A 16,292-nucleotide genomic window follows, 5' to 3' on the forward strand; every position below is an offset into this window, starting at 1 on the left:
ATTTAGTGGAGGCTGGGACAGAGTCAGAGCCTGGGACCACTCATGTCCTACCCACCCCCAGAATTGCGGGCCCCAGCTCGGTGGTGGTATCTGCGGAGGTGTATGCTTCCTCCACTAAAGCACCCTCCTCCTCCTCCTCCTCCTCCTCTGTCTCGCAATCAAGATGTGTTAGCAGCAGCATGTCGCCAGCAGTCGGTGTCGCGCGGTGTGGCAGCACAGCGGTGGGCAAGCGTCAGCAGGCCGTGCTGAAACTACTCAGCTTAGGAGAGAAGAGGCACACGGCCCACGAAGTGCTGCAGGGTCTGACACAGCAGACCGACCGCTGGCTTGCGCCGCTGAGCCTCCAACCGGGCATGGTCGTGTGTGACAACGGCCGTAACCTGGTGGCGGCTCTGCAGCTCGGCAGCCTCACGCACGTGCCATGCCTGGCCCACGTCTTTAATTTGGTGGTTCAGCGCTTTCTGAAAAGCTACCCACGCTTGTCAGACCTGCTCGTAAAGGCGCGCCGGCTCTGCGCACATTTTCGCAAGTCCCACACGGACGCTGCCACCCTGCAACATCACTTTAAGCTGCCAGTGCACCGACTGCCGTGCGACGTGCCCACACGGTGGAACTCTACGCTCCACATGTTGGCCAGGCTCTATGAACAACGTAGAGCTATAGTCGAATACCAACTCCAACATGGGCGGCGCAGTGGGAGTCAGCCTCCTCAATTCCTTTCAGAAGAGTGGGCCTGGTTGGCAGACATCTGCCATGTCCTTGGTAATTTTGAGGAGTCTACCCAGGTGGTGAGCGGCGATGCTACAATCATTAGCGTCACCATTCCTCTGCTATGCATCTTGAGAAATTCCCTGCAAACCATAAAGGCAGCTGCTTTGCGCTCGGAAACGGGGGCGGGGGAAGACAGTATGCCGCTGGATAGTCAGGGCACCCTCCTGTCTATTTCTCAGCGCGTACAGGAGGAGGAGGAGGAGCATGAGGAGGAGGGGGAAGAGACAGCTTGGGCCGCTGCTGACGGTACACCGGCTGATTGCCTGTCATCCTTTCAGCGTGTATGGCCTGAGGAGGAGGAGGAGGAGGATCCTGAAAGTGATCTTCCTAGTGAAGACAGCCATGTGTTGCGTACAGGTACCCTGGCACACATGGCTGACTTCATGTTAGGATGCCTTTCTCGTGACCCTCGCGTTGCACGCATTCTGGCCACGACGGATTACTGGGTGTACACACTGCTCGATCCACGGTATAAGGATAACCTGCCCACTCTGATTCCCGAAGAGGAAAGGGGTTCGAGAGTGTTGCTATACCACAGGACCCTTGCGGACAAGCTGATGGTAAAATTCCCAGCCGACAGCGCTAGTGGCAGAAGGCGCAGTACCGAGGGCAAGGTAGCAGGGGATGTGCGTAGATCGAGCAGCATGTACATCCCAGGCAGTGCAACAGTCTTTAAGGGCCTGGCCAGCTTTATGGCTCCCCACCAAGACTGTCACCGCTCCCCAGTCACGGCTGAGTCGGCGGGAGCACTGTAAAAGGATGGTGAGGGAGTACGTAGCGGATCGCACGACCATCCTTGGTGACGCCTCTGCCCCCTAAAACTACTGGGTGTCGAAGCTGGACACGTGGCCTGAACTAGCGCTGTATGCCCTGGAGGTGCTTGCTTGTCCTGCGGCTAGCGTCTTGTCGGAGAGGGTGTTTAGTGCGGCTGGGGGAATCATCACAGATAAGCGTAGCCGCTTGTCAACCGACAGTGCCGACAGGCTAACACTCATCAAGATGAACAAAGGCTGGATTTCGCCAGACTTCTGTTCTCCACCAGCGGACAGCAGCGATACGTAAGCAATACGTAGGCTGCACCCGCGGATGGAAGCTACGTTCTCTCTCACCATCCAAAACGGGGACATTTCTGCTTCATCAATCTGTGTCTAATATTCCTCCTCCTCCTCCTGCTCCTCCTCCTGAAACCTCACGTAATCACGCTGAACGGGCAATTTTTCTTAGGGCCACAAGGCTCACTCAAATAATTTTTCTGAACAATTTTTATAAGTTTCAATGCGCTTAAAAGCGTTGGAACTTTAACTTGAACCAATTTTTCGTTACACTGGGCTGCCTCCAGGCCTAGTTACCACTTAAGCCACATTAACCAAACCGATTAATGGGTTTCACCTGCCCTCTTGGCTGGCCATGGCCAATTTTTGGGATGTACATTAGTACTGTTGATACAGCAATTTTTGTGGGCCCTCGCCTACAGTGTAATCAAATTAATTTTTAGCCCACCTGCATTACAGCTGACGTTACCTCAGCTGTGTTGGGCAATGCAATGGGATATTTTTGTGTACCGCCGGTGGGTTCCAGGGAGCCACCCATGCTGTAGGTGCACACGGAGTGTAACCTACATGTGTCCACTTGTAAAGAACCCCGGTCAGACTGGGGCATGCAGTGTGGGCCGAAGCCCACCTGTATTACGCACGACATTACTACCTCAGCTGTGTTGGGCAATGCAATGGGATATTTCTATGTACCGCCGGTGGCTTCCTGGCACCCACCCAGGCAGTGGGTCCACAGGGAGTTTAACCTACATGTGTCCACTTGTAAAGAACCCCGGTCAGACTGGGGCATGCAGTGTGGGCCGAAGCCCACCTGTATTACGCACGACATTACTACCTCAGCTGTGTTGGGCAATGCAATGGGATATTTCTATGTACCGCCGGTGGCTTCCTGGCACCCACCCATGCTGTGGGTCGACAGGGACTTCACAATAGGGAGTTGTACCTGCCTGTGTCTATGAATTAAAAAGCCCGGTCTAACTGGAGCATGCAGACACCTTGACAGAATGAATAGTGTGTGGCACATAGGTTCCCCATTGCTATGCCTACGTGTGCAGCTCCTGATGGCGGTGGCACAGGATTCTATTTCTCATTGCTTCTGTACAGCATTGTGGGCTATCGCCCCGCCCCTTTTAAAGAGGGCCGCTGCCTAGCCATGCCAATCCTCTGCAGTGTGTGCCTGCGGTTCCTCCTCATGGCAGACGCACTTCTAAATAGACATGAGTGTGGCGTGGCATGAGGGCAGCTGAAGGCTGCGCAGGGACACTTTGGTGTGCGCTGTGGGGGGGAGGGGGGGCGGTTGGTCAGCATGTAACCCAGGAGAAGTGGCAGCGGAGTGTCATCCAGGCAGTGATTGTGCTTTATTGTAGCTAGTGTGGTGCTTAGCAAAGGTATGCCATGCTAATGAGGGCTTTTCAGAAGTAAAAGTTGTTGGGAGGGGGGGGGGCCCACTCTTGCCGGTATTGTGGCTTAATAGTGGGACCTGTGAACTTGAGATGCAGCCCAACACGTAGCCCCTCACCTGCCCTATCCGTTTCTGTGTCATACCCATCACTTTCTTGAATTGCCCAGATTTTCACACATGAAAACCTTAGCGAGCATCGGCGAAATACAAAAATGCTCTGGTCGCCCATTGACTTCAATGGGGTTCGTTGTTCGAAACGAACCCTCGAGCATCACGGGAAGTTCGTTCCGAATAACGAACACTCGAACATTTTGGTGTTCGCTCATCTCTAGTTAAGGCATATGTTCCATTTGTCGGTGAAGGCGTCTAGGTTCCCACCTTGGACTGCCAGCATTCTTTCGTATAAGCAGTTGTTTGAAACTATCAGTATGATATCTTTGATGGAAGATATTCTATTGCTTTTGCAGTTTTGTGCTAGCGTAGGACGGGAAGCATGAAGAACATGGCATGTGATAGTTCTGAAATTCAGTGGGAGAATGTCAATGCCGAGCAGCAAAAGGGCCAGGCCTGGACTAATTTAATTTGGGGTGAAGGAGAGAGTGAATTCAAGAGACGGAACATCGAACCCCACAGACTAGAAATAAGTGGGCAATTCTAAAAAGTATGGAAAGGCGTGCAGCTTTCATCAGAGGAATACTTATTCAACAAGCTTCAAATTTTAAAAAACAACAGAAAAAAATACAAGATCTACTAAACAAGCTCAACCTTTTGGAAGTCCAAAGTAAATCAAACCCCTCGCACTCAACTCAAATACTCCTAAAAGAAAAACGCAGTTCCCTCCGTAGCCACTTATCTTTAGAATTTGAGAAAAACGCAAAAAAACCCTCAAGACAAGCCGCTATAAGGACTTATTCACACAAGCGTATATCGGTTGCCGTTTTCACGGCCAGCCGATATACTCTACCGTCTGATGTATTGGATTTCAATGCATCAGATCAGACAAGCGATTTTCCGCCGCTTAAAAGCACCAGACGGAAAAAATTGCGCATTTCAGCTGGGCACTTTTACATCAGGCAGGAAAGATAGTCCTGGAACTATCTTTCTGCCCGGAATACATTGGCCGCTGCATAGACTCCTATGGGAGCCAATGACCGCAGCCGGAGAAGGGAGGTGGGAGGGAGTTTAGCAGCGTGCCTGCTAAATTCTCTCCCCCTTCTCTCTGCGCCCTCCATTGCTGGCTGCTGACAAGGGGTGAAGAGGGGGTGGGAGCTTAGCACACTAGCTCCCGCCCCCGTCCTTTCCCCTTTGCCGAGAGTCGGCAAGGGGGTAGAAAGGGGTAGGCAGTTTAGCAGAGCTAAACGGCCTTTCCCCGTCCTACAGTATCTCGTTCTTGGCGTACATGCGACGGGCCATCTGAACGGGTGCACAAACGGCAGATTTGTGCACACGTTTTTACAGCAACGGCGTGTAAAAACTCCTACGTCCATGTAAAAGAGCGCCAACTCATACAACAAGGCAAGCAAGCTAATTGGAAATCGTTTAAAGCCGCGTGTGTTTTAAACATGTCATTTTTGTGCGCCTAGTTCCACTTGTGAATGAGCCCTTAAAGGGATCCTTGGTCCTGTTCTTGGGACATGTTGGGCGTTGTTACCAAATTCCATCCACATTGTCAGGATCCTCTAAAGCGAAAATTAAAAGGGACTGGAATCTCTTAAACCAAATCCAATAGATCAGTGATGAGGATTTGAAATGCTTATGGAAACTGTGACCAGAAACATAATTTTAGCAGTTGTCTCATAAGCAAAATACATTTCCCAAGAGATAATTGCCCTAATTAAAACAAGAACTTTTTACACCTCATTATAATTTAAATACATCACTTGAATCAGTGTATTAACCCTTAGTGACAGCCCTATGGTGTTTTTACGTCCTGCTGTTGCAGGACCTGTATAGAGGGAGATAGCGCTGCTACCTCCCTCCATACAGTGCGGGCGTCAGCTGTTTATTACAGCTGACACCCGCGGGCAATTGGCCATTCGCAGCTATTAACCCTTTAAATGCCGCTGTCAATTCTGGTAGCGGCATATAAATCCCCCAAATGATGTTCGGGGTCCCGTACGGCCCCCCCCCCCCCCCCCCCCGTGGAGAGTTTGGGGGAGCCGTGCAGGTGTCATGGCAGCCGGGGGCCTTCTGAAAGGCCCCAGGGCTGCCTTAGCAGACTCCCTATCAAAAAACAGTATGAGGTAATGCTATAGCATTACGTCATACTGCAGGAGCGATCAAAGCATCACTGGTTGTGGTCCTCTAGGAGGACTAAAAGAAAAGGTAAGAATAAGATCAATAAAGTTTTAGTGATTATTAAAAAAACATTTTTTGATTGTTTTCTTGCCATATTTGCAATAAAAAAATCAAAATAATAAGCCAAAAATACGTGTTTGGTATCGCTGCATCCGTAAAAGTCTGATCTATCAAAGTAATGTATTACTTACCCCGCACGGTGAACGTGGTCTGAAAAAAAAAAAAATAAAGAACGCCCAAAATGCACTTTTTTGGTCACCCTATCTCCGAGAAAAAAAATGTAATAAAAAGCGATCAAAAAGTCATTTGTACGCGAATATGGTACCAATGGAAACGGCAGGACATACCGCACAAAATAAGCCCTCACATAACTATGTCGACAGAAAAATAAAAAAGTTATTGTGCGCAGAAAATGGACACAAAATAATTTAAAAAAATTAAATATCTTAAAAAAAAAAATACAAGTAGTACAGCAAAAAAAAAAACTATGTAAGTTTGGTATCGTAGTAATCGTACTGACCCAAAGAATAAAGTTATCGGGTCATTTTTGTTGCAGTTTGTGCGCCGTAGAAACAGGGCGCACCGAAAAATGGTGGAATGGGGTTTTTCAGTACATTATATGCTACAATAAATAGTACCAGTGAAAAATCCAACTCGTCCCGCAAAAAACAAGCCCTCATACAGCAACGTTGATGGATAAATAAAGAAGCTATGATTTTTTTTAAAGGGAGGAGGAAAAAACGAAGATGGAAAAAAGCAAAAAAGCTCCGTTACTAAGGGATTAATTAAGGGTGCAGTATGTCTGTAGGAGAGGCCATAAATCTTCTATGTTTACTAACAAGGAGTTTTATTATATGATGCTACAAGAATGCTACAAAGTGTAAACATCACCACCCACAGGTACCACTGAGAACTGCAGTGAGATATACGGCGACTCCCCAGTCCTGACTAGGCACTACTGTTAATATAGTTCTAAAATAACTCCGCCCAAAGTCTATTGCTGACTTTTCCGCTGTGCTGACAAGCACTAATTCCATTGAAAATGTTACAGAAAATATAAAATACACATTAAAACATTCTATAGAGTCTGATTTTACTGTGATTTGGCCCCACCCACTGATGGTACGTAATAACGGTGATAAGGTTAAAGGTATGACGGTCCTCTTCTTCGTAGCTTTGGGTCCCTGGTGTTCAGCCTGCCTATGTAATGTACAGAGCTCTTGCGTAAACCATATTTCCCAATTCTTTCTGTTTTCCAGTTAGACAGGAGCATCATTCTACTGGTTGCAGCTGCTACTGGGATGATTTCACCCCGAGTGATGAAAGCTGGCACAATTACATTCGTTTCAGGCAATGAAAGTGCAGACAGCTTGGAAAGTCTCCGTCAGTATCACCTCCTAACTTGGGCTTTGGTTAGATACAAAATGCAGGAATTCTTCAAGAACGTCGTGTAATGCCAGCCGTGCTGTGTGTGGGAGAGAGCCGACGCTGGCATCGTTCTGTCATGTGATCGTGTTACACGGCGCTGGCAGCGCTCAGAAGACTGCAAATTATATACAAAGGTGGAGAGGCAAACTGTCAGACAGAGCTATATATACATACCTGCTAGGGCTTATTTTGGGGTAGGTCTTATTTTCAGGGAAACAGGGTAGCTCTACATATATTTGTATTATATTTCTGTTGCAGACAGAAAAGATAGCAAAATAATCAGAACCGATCCCTGAGATACCCATATCTAGAGAAATAAGGTCTACATTCTCACCATACATAGGATCTATATTGTATGGCCATCAGAGATCTATTATCTACATTATACAGTCACCAGATGTAAGATTTCATTAAGCCACAAAAGATCTATGATTTATGGTGTAGTCAACTAAAGGCCAATTTAGACACAACAAGAATCGCTCAAAAATCGTTCAAAGCAGTCTTTTGAGCAATTCTCGTTCTGTCTAAATGCAGGGATATTGTGCAGTTTTCATGCATGAGTCACTGATCGCTGAATTCTTGTGTGCTGTTATCAGTGGAGCAGGCTGTTATCAGCCAGCTGCGCTGATAAGATTCTCTGTGCCTGTGTCCTGCTAGCAGTCAGCACTGAGAAGAATACATCTGTTTGTTTATGCAAAACAGCTGCATTGTTCTATTAGTGGCCATGGCTGTGTATTGCTCTGCCTGCATAGCTGTATAGTAGCTAATTAGCTACTATAAAGTATGCAAAGATGATTGCTCAAAACTGTCACTCAAACTATCTATTGTTTGAGTGAGTTTTGAGTCATTATCTTTAAGTGTAAATGGGGTCTAAGGATCCACCATCTACATTGTATAGTTACCAGATCTACTGTTTAATCTATACTGAGATCTATGATCTAGATTATATGGTCAACAAAGATCAATTGCATAATCTACATTGTACAGTCAACAGATCCATGACCTACATTGTATCTACCTATTATCTACACTGCTCAAATCACCAGAGATCTATTGTCTACATTGACTAGACACTAGAGATCTATGATCTACATGGTAAAGTCACCAGGTCTATGATCTACATTGTATGGTCACCAGAGATCTATGATCTACATTGTATGGTCACCAGAGATCTATGATCTACATTGTATAGTCACCAAGAATCTATAGTTTGCCATTGTATAGTTACTAGTGATCTATGATATATTGTATGGTCATTAGATATATGATCTACATTGTATAGTCACCAGAGATCTATGAGCTACATTGTATGGACACCAGGAATCTACATCATATAGTCAACAGAGACCTATGATCTACATTGTATAGACACCAGAGAACTATGATCTACATTGTAAAGTCATCAGGAATCTACATCGTATAGTCATCAATAATCTATAGTTTGCCATTGCATAGTTACTAGTGATCTATGATATTTCATATGGTCATTAGATCTATAATCTACATTGTATAGTCACCAGAGATCTATGAGCTACATTGTTATGGACACCAGGAATCTACATCGTATAGTCACCAGAGATCTATTATCTACATTGCATAGATACCAGAGATTTATGATCTACATTGTAAAGTCATCAGGAATCTACATTGTATAGTCACCAATAATCTATAGTTTGCCATTGTATAGTTACTAGTGATCTATGATATATTGTATGGTCATTAGACATATGATCTACAGTATGATCTACATCGTATAGTCACCAGAGATCTACTATCTACATCGTATAGTCACCAGAGATCTATTATCTACATCGTATAGTCACCAGAGATCTATGATCTACATCGTATAGTCACCAGAGATCTATGATCTACATCGTATAGTCACCAGAGATCTATGATCTACATCGTATAGTCACCAGAGATCTATGATCTACATCGTATAGTCACCAGAGATCTATGATCTACATCGTATAGTCACCAGAGATCTATGATCTACATCGTATAGTCACCAGAGATCTATGATCTACATCGTATAGTCACCAGAGATCTATGATCTACATCGTATAGTCACCAGAGATCTATGATCTACATCGTATAGTCACCAGAGATCTATGATCTACATCGTATAGTCACCAGAGATCTATGATCTACATCGTATAGTCACCAGAGATCTATGATCTACATCGTATAGTCACCAGAGATCTATGATCTACATCGTATAGTCACCAGAGATCTATGATCTACATCGTATAGTCACCAGAGATCTATGGGCTACATCGTATAGTCACCAGAGATCTATGGGCTACATTGTATAGCCACCAGGAATCAAACAAGAATCAGCTCATCTAAAGGGACCCTAATTCAGTCCCTTGAACTATATACTTACCCTCCTCGCTTCCAGCTCTGGGCACCACTGCTCTGAATCTTGACACAGTCCAGCATCAGTATGTTGTGTGCATCTCTACATACTATGCCATAATGTCGGATGGAGTCAAGACCCAGTAAAGCAGTGCCCAGAACTAAGCAAAGAGGGTAATTATACAGGCCACTAATTACTAATTTAATCCCATAGATAATGGCTGATATTGTTATGCCCGAGACCTATTTTGGCCTCCCTTCCCAATAACCGAGTGAAAACCATATATCACAGGTGACTGGCTACGGGAACTAAATATAGGGTATCTGCTTATAAAACAGGGCGAGTTGACATGTCTGGAGATCTATGAGCATTATCATACCATTGCCAACTCTGTGGTTTATATTGTTTAGTCACTAGAGATCTACCGAGGTGTATTATCAGACAAGACTTATCTCCCTGATGACTCTCCCCTCTTCTCAGCAGGCTTGTTTGAATTGTGCTTTACAGATTGATATTAAATAATATAAAGGAAGCCCTTGTGAGGAGATCTCATATATGGACATACCTAGAATAATTACTATTATTCATCTCACTCACAACAACAGGAACATTTCACAGACTGACAATCTATGATGTGGAGAAACACTAATATCGGTTGGATTGTGTCATGTGGCTGTAGGGCGAAGCCTCCGAGGTTTCTTCACATGGTATTACGAATGTTCTGAGTAAACAGAACATATACCAACCACTCATCCTGTAAGGCGTAGGTACTGCGGTTTACACGAATGCAACGACCTTCGAGGACGAGTATATTAAAAACAATCCTTTGTTCATACGACTAAAAATGAATAAGCATCCTATTCTACAGATAAACATAGCACTCAGTAGCGGATTGACGTAATTCTGCGGTATATTCATACATTCTGTCTAATAGTGCATTCAGACGGAACAATCATCATTCACAAAATCGTTCAAACTAACAAAAGTGCATGATAATCATTCGGGCCAAACACTTTTTAGGGATTTTACCCATCTGGTGGTTTTACAGTCCTATTTTTTTTTTCTTCAACTACCAAAATTATTTTTGGTGCGTTGTTTTTCCTGTGACATTTTTTTTTATATCTCTTTTCACTGACTCTCCCCCCCCCCCCCCCATGTTTTTAGTTTTATTAGGGGTAAATAAGTTGAAATTAGTATATTTATACTAAAATAAAGTACAGGAATTGGTTCCTTATTTTGTTTCGGACGTTTCGATATATACGATGTATAGTTTTGGATTACAGGGCGCATACGGAGACGGCTTTGGTTGGCGTCAACTGTGGGTCATTTTCTTTTTTATTTATATATTTTTATTTTATTCTGTAAATTTTTTAATTATTTTTTATACCATCTATGACCCCCATTACGTCATATGGCGGTTCATTCACATGGTTTCCTTTTTTTTTTTCTTCTGAATTTCACACTTTTCCACTGTAGCTGGGACATCTATAGGAGCCTCAGTTACAGGGAAAAACACCCCCCTGTTATGAAAGTAGTCACTAACAGGGTTGATCAGGGTCAGGGGACTCCCGAGGGTCACTTGATCGCTGGTGTAGTGGTTTCAGGCACTGGGTTGGAGCCTCAGGTATAATAGCCACAGGTTTGGAGAGAGTAGTACTAGCCAGGAGTCAGCAACGGGAGGTCTTACTTGCAGTACAAATGGAGGAGACGGGTCGCGTTGTCAGGAGGGAAGCCAGAGGTTGGTATCAGAAGGTCTCAGGGTCCCGGTACAAATGGAGGAGACAGGTAGCATTGTCAGAAGGGAAGCCAGAGGTTGATATCAAAAGGTCTCAGTTGAATAGCAGAGGAGCCGGTGAAAGTGGAGCTTGATCAATGGCTAGTGCAGCTCAATAATCACACACTGGTGCAGTGGCAGGGTCAGGCTTTTATAATAAGCCTAATCAGGAACAGAGGCGGGGTCAGGACCAGGAGGCAGGAACTAGATAACTGAGATCAGGGAACAAGGCTGAGATTCATGCAAGGGAACTGCCCACAAGCTGGATGGCTCAGTAGTGAGAGTTACTGACTGGAGAGCAGAAGCCCCCCCGTTTCGATTCCTGACAACCGGGTTGCACAGTGGAACTAACACTTCTGCTTTAATTTTTTGCGCTATATTGAGCACTATGTAACCGAGATGTGAGAAGGCAGAAACAGTTAAACGCTTTTCCCTTCTCCTCCGGGTCCCTGGCTGTGTCTGACAGCCGAGGATCCAACCTGCTCCTATTTGATCGCAGGAGCAGAGTCTTTACTCACGGCCCATATTTCTGCTATCGGCCGGGATTAAAGCCCAGGAGAAAGGACCATATATTTACCACGATCGGTCCTTAAGGGGTTAAATGTGAGCCTACTACTGACTGAAGAATGAGAATCACGAGGTTCTCGTTTTCGTTCAGTTTTAGCTGACATAAAAATCAGCGCCGGCTCATTCACTTATTGGGCAGTTTAAACACTGAATGTTTAGTGTTTCACATAGGAATGTGAAACACTGGAACAATGAGTAATGAGAATTGAATGATTCTCGTTGTCTAAACAGGTTACTGGAGTGTGGATGAGCTGGTGATGATGTCAACAGCTCATTCGCTCAAGCAAACAAGAATTGTGAGATTCTCGTTCTGTCTAAGGCCGGCTGCACACAGACGGGTTGGATTCCAAATGCGGGAGCCTGCAGTGAACTCTGACCCTGAGCCTGTGCGTACCTGTATTTCTCTGTATTGCGGATGGTCCGGACAGCTCACTGTTGGCCAGGCGCACTACAGATTTTTTTTTTTTTAAATCCCTGCTTTTCCCACGCTATCGCTAGGCGATGACACAGAAACCGTGACCCTTCCATAATGTCAATTGTGGAAGGGTTGCAGGTCGGACGGCTTCCATTAACTTCAATGGAAGCTCTCCGCGTGGAATCCGCGCAAAAAAAAAAAAAAAACATGCTGTGATTGTTTTTCTGCGAATGGAAATGAATATTCTATTCTTGCTAATGAATATGGAATCCCACAAATCATCTGCGCGGGTGGCGATCGCGAATTCCGCAATCCAAATCCAGCTGTGGTGTGCAGTCAGCTTAAAAGGGCCATAACCCTGATACACGAATAGAAAAAAAAGAGGAAAAACTGCTGATAGGGTAGAGTTTACTTTCCCAATATATCCTGATGATTCGACTGATAACCTAATCACCCTATTAGGAGTGGAACTAATGTAGTCGCAGTCCCTGTATAACTAATTACACTTCCTTTTAGCTTCTCAGCTGGTTCTGTCCATAGTATTCCCTACAGGCACATGAAGAGATAATAGCACTCTGGAGTCTTCAACCCCAGTAGTCACGAAAGCCAGAAATATCCCTTTATTTCTTCATGATTGCCGACACATTATCCCACAGGCTGTGCTGCGGATGTAACAGCTCAAGGCTGATTCTCAGGAGGCAAGTTTGGCGTGATTTTTGCATATCCTGCTATTACCGCTGCCCTTGAAGTGGTGAATGTGCTGTAAAGTTCCAGTGGTTACTGGTTCAGAATGGGAATGGTTTTCCTGACTAGTTGGTGTAGGAGGAGGGAACTTTGTTAAGGGTGGTTTCTTACAGACTGAAGAAAAAACGTTTTTGTGGCAATTTTTTTTTAGCTAAAGCCAGAAGAGTAACAAGAAGATACAGGAAATATAACAGAGAGACTTAGGGCGGGTTGCACCAACCATGCTGTTGATCCAGGCGAGACGCACAAAATAAAAAAATTAAAAAAAAAAAAAAAAACGCATATGTGCGATTTTTCTTTAGCAGTGGTGCTGTGAGATGGAAAAATGCCGTATTCTCAACATGTAATGCTTTGTTTGCCCCTGTGATGGCGCTGCAGAAAAATTTAAAACAGATTGTTGGGGTCCCAAAAGCACAATATCTTCTTATTACCTTATTGTCAGGGAATAATACAAAGAGGGTTTGTCCACAGAGAAGAAACCCCTTTAATGTATCCAGAGCAGTAATTACCTTATCTAGTTCCATATGTAGACCCTTTCCTGGAATTCAGGTCCAAGATGACGCAGAGGTTCTAGGCTACAGTTCTTTTGTTCCTTGCTGACAAAAGCTTATGGCAGTTCGATAGTCCCGGGGCCCAGTAGTGTCATTCTAGATACTTTGTAGCACTGTGGTTATGAAGTTGTGTTGGTCCCAGAGTCCAGGTTTATGGATTGTGTTAGTAGTCCTCAGCTGCGGACATATGTTCCAATATTCTAGTCTAGTTCTAGCAATGCTTCAGAGGCTCTAGTCTTCATGAAGCAATGGTCCTTGTGTAGAGACTCTTGATAGTTGGTGGTTATAATACCGAGGTCTACTGTTTTAGGTACTCCTAAGAAGTTCCAGGCTGTTTCAGTGGAGTTGTATGTGGAAATGCTTGCAGGTCAGTTCCCAATATGTATATACCTGATGGGGAGATGCAAAATAAATACAAATCATACAAAATAACATAGTAATATACAGACAAACCACAACCTGTTTATTTTGCCATGACCACAGATTACAGCCCGACTACTACTAATATATCTAATAGACAGCCCAATCACTGTCCTCCCCCTCCCCACTTTGCATAGCTCAGTTCCGACATTAAGAGGAGTCACTTGTGAGCATATCAGAACTTTAACTGCTCTGCGATAATTGTGTTACACTAACAATAAACCAGTCAACATAAACTTTAGTGTGGCGTATACATTAATACAATCCTTCTGTGCAATAAACTCAATATTACATAGAGATACAGTGCATGTGAAGAATCAGATCAACCATCCACTCCTGAGCTAAAAAACACATGATGGACAATAGTGGTTATCAGTCGGTAAGCAGCAACACGTGGGACCAATAGCCTGAAGGGGATGAAAACCCTTCTGCTGTCTGAGAGGACTATACTATAACAGAGGGCAGCAAATGGTACTGTAGCAGAGGGAAGCTAATTAACCCGATGCAAAATCTCCCAAAGCCCACCCCATTGACCAAATGACACTTATTGTACTGGTGAGAGGCCCCTTAACGCCTCTAAGCCAAAATGTGACGGTTACCTCTTCACTCAGTTTAGTTACATAACTGGGATAACTGGCGCCAATGCTGGTGGTGGTAGGCCTCGTATTGATTTAGCTTTGAAACTACGAGTTTCTGGTGAAGCCACTAGAAGATCCACTAAACTTGGCCATTATGGGATCAAAACCTAGGGCCAAAGTATAAGATAGTGTTCCCATGGAGTTATGACTTAGAGCGACAACAGATTTATCTAGTAGCAGTGAGGGTCCCCATGACCCAAATTGCGTGATCTGAACTAATACAATCAAGCAGACTTGCCCTTGAACAGAAGGAAAGACATGAGCAATGACAACATTTCTCAGCTAACAGATTGCACCAATTCTCCAGGCCAGATATGAAGAGAGTTAAATAAAGGATAGATTAAACTAACCCAAAACATATTCCCCTGCCATCCCTAAGAATCTCACTCCATCTGCAGTGTACTGTCAGCAGAGTCTGGAGATCCCAATTCCCAGCAAAAGACTTATCATTGCTCATCACGTGTAGAATTGGAGCCGAAGGTAAATATTATGTCTCTGCTGCGAGATTCTGAGGCGTCTCATTACTAACACGACAGCACGTTACACTCATGTTGTGATAGAAAATCCCCTAAATATCAGCTGCCAAAGATCTCTAGACAAGCACTTCAGCCGCTGTCATCTGGAGAGCACACATGGAGGAGAAGTAGATCAACACACACAATCAGCAAGTACATAATGTTAGGCCTCATTCAGATGGGAGAATGTTGCTGCCGATTTTGATACAAATTTTGGTGCAGATTTTTCCGCTACGGTAAATCTGAACCAAATCTGCCACGTATGAACACATCCTGACAGAGGTTAAAACCCAGTGTGGAGTCACATCACAATCTGTAGCAGAACTTAAAGGCTCCGTCTCGCAGATTCCTTGCGGATTGAGCTGTAAGGTCCACGTACAAAAAATCCAATATGGATCTGACCAGTGTGAAATATGTTGCGGATCACCAGATTAGGAGGCAGTATTATAGTAGTTATATTCTTGTACACAGGAGCAGTATTATAGTAGTTATATTCTTGTACATAGGGGGCAGTATTATAGTAGTTGTATTCTTGTACATAGGGGGCAGTATTATAGTAGTTATATTCTTGTACATAGGAGGCAGTATTATAGTAGTTATATTCTTGTACATGGGGACAGTATTATAGTAGTTATATTCTTGTACATGGGGGCAGTATTATAGTAGTTATATTCTTGTACATAGGGGGCGGTATTATAGTAGTTATATTCTTGTACATAGGTGGCAGTATTATAGTAGTTATATTCTTGTACATAGGTGGCAGTATTATAGTAGTTATATTCTTGTACATAGGGGGCAGTATTATAGTAGTTATTCATGTCTATAGGAAGTCTGTAAAGTTAACTGCATCACATAAGTATTGCACTTATTCTTATTATATAATATTTATTTTAATTCTCCTCGACTCTTCTGTTAGTTATTAATATGAACCGTTATTAAGAAGGAAATGACTAATTCTGAAGACAAGTTTTTCTTCTTCTTTTATTCCTGATAGAAGTAACATACTGTAACTATGGTACCATGCAGAATGAATTAGCTCCTCAGTTCACTCTGCACCACAAGATTTGTTCCATTTAAAAAAATATGCTCTGTAAACTTCCCCTTAATCTGCTGTAGATTATAGTTAATTAGATTCATATTCTGCACATTCAGTAAGAAATATTTAAAGGGAAATTTCACTATGCTTTAGTTCTGCTCTGATCCCGTAACCTCATGTTGTATGCTCCAGTTAATTCCAGAGCTACCCCGATAATCTTAGCTGAGAGCCTATGTTAATGCCCTACAACAGGCAAGGACTTTAGTTTTGCTTTTAACTACTTTTGATAAACCTACCCCTATGACTGGGTTCACACAGGGCG

At 44.0% G+C, this 16,292-nt stretch overlaps 1 protein-coding gene across 2 annotated transcripts in view; it reads right to left on the bottom strand.

Annotated features, from left to right (window-relative positions):
• The window catches only part of LOC136632408 (CMP-N-acetylneuraminate-beta-galactosamide-alpha-2,3-sialyltransferase 4-like), a 169,255-nt gene that overhangs the window by 126,626 nt on the left and 26,337 nt on the right, over positions 1-16,292 (bottom strand). For both annotated transcript variants that reach the window (XM_066607262.1, XM_066607260.1), the window contains exon 2: positions 13,320-13,751. The gene's annotated coding sequence lies outside the window, so the exon portion shown is untranslated. The remainder of the gene's footprint in view (positions 1-13,319; positions 13,752-16,292) is intronic.

Source organism: Eleutherodactylus coqui, chromosome 6 (assembly GCF_035609145.1).
Source record: "Eleutherodactylus coqui strain aEleCoq1 chromosome 6, aEleCoq1.hap1, whole genome shotgun sequence".
Taxonomy (NCBI): domain Eukaryota; kingdom Metazoa; phylum Chordata; class Amphibia; order Anura; family Eleutherodactylidae; genus Eleutherodactylus; species Eleutherodactylus coqui.